Source organism: Silene latifolia, chromosome 11 (assembly GCF_048544455.1).
Source record: "Silene latifolia isolate original U9 population chromosome 11, ASM4854445v1, whole genome shotgun sequence".
Classification (NCBI taxonomy): Eukaryota; Viridiplantae; Streptophyta; class Magnoliopsida; order Caryophyllales; family Caryophyllaceae; genus Silene; species Silene latifolia.
Window position 1 is genome coordinate 80216456 of NC_133536.1, and position 5528 is coordinate 80221983.

Here is a 5528-nt window from a genome sequence, read left to right on the forward strand (position 1 = left end):
TCTGCTTAAGGCATATGTTCAAGCAACTTATATAAACATGCAAGTACTGATTTCATGTAATTTGAATTCAACTTATCAGCTAGGCACACCAATTTATCAACAACTTTCAGCATGTGGAGCACATAATTCACGCCTGTTAGTTTTGAACATGAAACTAAGTACACACATTCACCAGCAGTTTCCAAAATTTGACATGTAAGCGCAGGTTATGACACTCATAATCCATAGTTGTGAAAGAAATTACCATGGCGTTTACATATGCTCAACAAATTCGAATATCCTAGCATGATTCTAAGGTTATTCCAAACACACTTCTAATCACATGTTACTAATTCAAGAGAAAGAATAATTTATAACATATCATTATCACCCTTCACTATTATGTACAACAACTCAATTAAAATTTTTCAGACGGTCTTTACAAATTTTGTGAAAATTTGGCATATATTCATCAATCATCGTTTCTATTAGCATATTGAAGTTCAACTCATGCTTATACTGTCAATTACAACATCAATTTTTCAATTATAAATCACGAATTTCCATTTAAGGCACTTTTAAGACGGAGTTTTAAGGCAACTTTCTAAGGGTAAAATCATCAAAATCTATCCTCCAACATGATATAAACAATACTTAAGGCTCAATTCTACCATCTAACCATTGTAAAACAACCAAAAATCGATTTCAATTTTGGAAACCCTAGAAATTTCGGGTTCAACCCTTGCAATTCCTAATCTAATTTACAGCAATTAGTCACCAACAAACATGGAAAGGAGGCATGTGAATCATATTTCAACTATCAAAAGCAACTACCTACTCATGTAAATCGAAAATTTCAGATTATTTCACTATTTTAACACATTCAAAGCAATAAACCATGTACATTAGGAAGAATAGCATACCTTGATTGATGAACAAAGTAGAGAAACAAAATTAAACTAAGAAATCAACCCCAAGATTCACTACTAACCCAAGAGAATGAGAGGATTTGAGAGGGAATAAGGAATTGAGAGTAGATTAGGTGGAGGTGTGTCGAAATATAGAGGAATAAGAAGAAGAAATAGAAAGATTAGGGGTTTTAAGAAAACCCGTAGGATTATTTGTCTGACAAGTAACCTACTCGATCGAGTGCCTGGGGTACTCGATCGAGTACCACCCTACTCGATCGAGTAGGAGCTAAATCGTCGAGTATCTGCAGGAATTTTCCCACATCCCGACGTTATAGCCTCCTAACTAGATAGAGTGAGGTCTACTTGGTCTAGTAAGCACTCGCACTCGGTCAAGTAGAGTTAAGTACTCGGTCCGAACACTAAGTAACTCGAAGATACCTGCAAAACAACGCCGCGTGTCGATTCCAAACTAAGTTCGGGATTCGACACTAATTATCACATTCAATCACGTTTTATAACCATTGTCGCGCAAAATACAACCCTTCAACAACTAAGAGACATATCACGTTACGTTATACAAATTACCCAACTCGGTCTACCTGTCACCGCGTTATTTATAAACCTAGTCGTGTCATTTTATTACACTTAAACTTGTTTTACTTGTTACTACTAAACTCATGCTTACTTCAAGTTGAAGCGGATGATTAACATTAGTTCTTTCTTTCACGTATTACATAAATGCATACTTTTCAAAATAAATTAATCTACCATGTTTCACATTCTATCATAAGCAATTTATTTTAGTACGAATCACACATTACGCAGCGGAAAAATTTCAACCAACAAGTAGGCATGAAAGCATTACTATATGCTATGTCTCGAATTATAATTCTACTATGCTATAACTATCATCATAGTGATTATTAGGGATTTATAAACTCGTATATGACTTCCGTCATCATTAACTTATAGCAAACATCTACATGTTCGCTCTTCATGTCACAACATTCAATTCCACATTTTCACGCATTTCTATCACGTAAACTTTCGTCACATGTCTCATAGCCATTATATAAGCTCACTAATCATCCAAAGAACCTCACTAATCTCATCGACAATTACTATACACGGTCTAATATATCACTAATACACCCCTATCAATTCCAACAAGGCTTAACCGAAGGTAGCTCAAAGCACAATTAACATACATATTACACCTAGACACACGGACTCCACATTCCCATACCATGTGACTGGCTTAAGTGTCATGGGGCCAAGATTTTGAAATGAGGGCGCCTACTCACCCAAAATCTAGCATCAGCTGGGGCTCCCATTACACATACACCAGGTTCATTTTATTAGACTCTCTACGTTCATTATGTTCACTTGTTACAGGTTCCAAAATCGTCGCTCTGATACCACTTTGTAACACCCCCATATCCAGAGGAGCCTTAACTAGGCCTTCCTTAGCATATAAGGGCGTTACCATCTCGGTTGCCCGAGGAAAGTAATTATCAAACGTCAATAAAAGAACTATTAAGTTATATTACAAGTGATTTAAACCAAAATACGATACAAAGGTACAACTCAAAGACTACTCGCTATGACCATCATATCTCGTGAAGACTCATCCCGCCTGGGACTTGACTATCAACAACATCAACACCTGCTAAGACCGACTGCTCACCATAAGGGATCACGGCAGACACATAACAAACAAACAACCACACAAGGTCAGTACTGAGATAAGACAAAACAACGGCAACTACAATTATCAATACAAACACTACTATCAGTCCCAAACGCAACCACCATAATCCAACCAACTCACATCGATCGCCCACTGGACCAGCCCTGCCAGTGGGGGACCGCAGCCATACCCACCAAATCCCCGCTCATCGTATCGAGCGATAACCCTGTCCATTAATGTGCACATCCCTTTTGTGGCGGGTTCCACAGAAGGCGAAACTAGGGCGTGAAGCCACTCCCGCAAGTGACCCCACTCAGCCGAGACCGCATCTCGAGAACCATCAACAACGATCACAACCACAATCACAACACAACACAATTACTATATCAAACAACCATAATACTACCATAACGACCGACACACTAGACCATCTACAGAAACTGAGTAGGCGAACCTACCTTTAAGCAACTGCAACCAATCCATGCCGACAAACAACATATCCGGCGAGCAAGCAAAGCCTATAACCACCATACAAATATCTATTACAACAAGCAACCCTAACTATAGGGAACAAAGGCACGGATGATGATTATGACATACTTACCAGGGAGAAAAGTCAGCAAGAGACCGCTACCCGACACAAGCGACGCCTTCCTAAGGTTCAAGGATCTTCAAAAGGCTTCCATGGAGGTTTTGAGGTGAAGGGAAGGGAAAGGGGCGACTGAAGGATAGGAGGAAAGTGGCGGAAGTGATTTGCGGATTTAACAAAACGCGATATATAACCCTCACTGAAAACCCGGTACTCGATCGAGTACCCAACATACTCGATCGAGTAGCCCCCTACTCGATCGAGTAACCCAGCTACTCGATCGAGTAGCCTCTACTCTATCGAGTACCACTCTTAACACGCACCCCAAGATGGTTTTGGCATACTTTTCTAAGATTACTCCCGCTCCCAAGGGCAGTCAATGATGGTCAAAGGGTCCCTAAAAGGGCGGGTATTACAGGGGTAGCACGGAAAAGGGTGCTGCTGTGGTGGTGCTACCGGCCGTGGTCTAGTCTCAGCGGTCCTCTCTCTCCCTCGACGGGGTCCTCTCCCCAACTTGGGTCTCTCCTCCACTAGCGCCGCGTTCTCCCCTTTCTTCGGCTCAGGCATCACCTGGAGAATCGTGTCATCAATGAGGTACGTCCTCAACTGTCGAGGTTCATCATCACCCTCCTCCTCCTCGTCGGAGTCCACAGCTATAACCAGCGGGTCTAACGGCTCTGTCGGTGGAAAGTGCTCAGGAGCCGGAATCTTCATCCAGCTCATGCCCCACACCCTCCAAGCAAGGCTGCCATCAGCTAAAGTTCTCAACCATTTCAGGTCGAGGTAGTAGTCACGGTCCATAGTAGGCACCGGTGTAGCCAGAGAAACATACTCGGAAGAAGTCTTAAAGGAGGTTAGCTTTTCAGCTAGCCGAGTGGCGATAGCGCCACAAATCAAGTACCGGAAAGTGGCAGTAGCCATCAAAGCAAGGCTAGCGCAGACGATGGCAGAAGGATTAAAAACCACCCTCTCAGCCCGCTTCGGGTTGAGGTAAGACATCAGAAGTAACACCTCATGATTGTTCAGTTTACTGATATCCGGTCTATCATAAAGGAGGTTCGAAAGAGAACGAAGAAAGATCCTCAAGGTAACATGCTGAACATCATTAATCAACATGTTGCTTGAGGTGGGAGCTGGCTTTCCGGTAAGACAAGGCATTAGGCGGCAGACACCGCACTCAGCAGGAATATCAGTGATAGAATCCTTGGGAGGCTTGGCCAACCCAAGGTGAGACGCGAAAAGGTCCATGGTCAACAAGAAACTTGTGTTCATCAAACGAAACTCAACGGTTTGGGCAGCTGGGTCATAACTAAAGGAGCTCATAAACTCCAAAGTAAGGAAAGGGTAGGAATGTTTCCTCAGCCGATACAAACCCGTAAAGCCCAAGGTCTCAAATATGTGACGGACATCCGTCTCTATTCCCAAATCCTCCAAAAGTGTGGTATCCACACACCGAGTTGGCCTCATTTTGCGTTTTTGCAAAACCACAAAACACTCTCTCTGTTTAAAATCTACAAACACTACCGAAGGGTACTCCGGTACCGCGGGTACCACGGGTCCACTCCCTTCCCAGTCTCAGTGTCAGAAGCCCTCCCCCTTTTGCTTTGTCGGGTCCCTATGTTCAGTCTCGGCATCTGTTTCAGCATATAACTTAAACCAAACTTGTATAGACATGTAAAGCACATAATTCATACAATTGAACTTAGATACGAAACTAGGTACACACTTTCACCAGCAAGTTCCCAATTTTGATATGCAAATTCAGTTTGTAGCAACTCATATTCATTAGTTGTGAAAAGTTGAGCATGGTAAACACAACATACCCAACCAATTCTAACATCCTAGCATGAATCAAATGCTACTCTATACACACACCTAATAACATGTGAGGTATTTGTACATGTTCATAGAAAAGTAATTTAAAACATATCATCATCAACCTTCAATATTAGAAACAAACAACTCAATTAGACTTGTCAGACGGTCTCTACAGCTGTAACGATTTTGACATATTCACCATCAATTAACATCACCATTACCATATTGAAGTTTAACCCTTACTTAAACAATCATATCCAACACCAAATTTCAATTATAGAAAACGAATTTCCATTTGGGGCATTTTTAAGACGGAGTTTTAAGGCAAGTTTTAAGGTGAAAATCACCAAAATTCGTCCTTCAACATGATATGTACCATATATAGTGTTCAATTTCATCATATAACATGTAAAAACAACCCAAAATCAGTTTTGATTTTTGCAAACCCTAGAAAATTCGTCCCCAATTTCGCGATTTCTAGTCTATTTTACAACAATTAATCACCAACATTCAAGAAAAGGGAAACATGTGAATCATATTA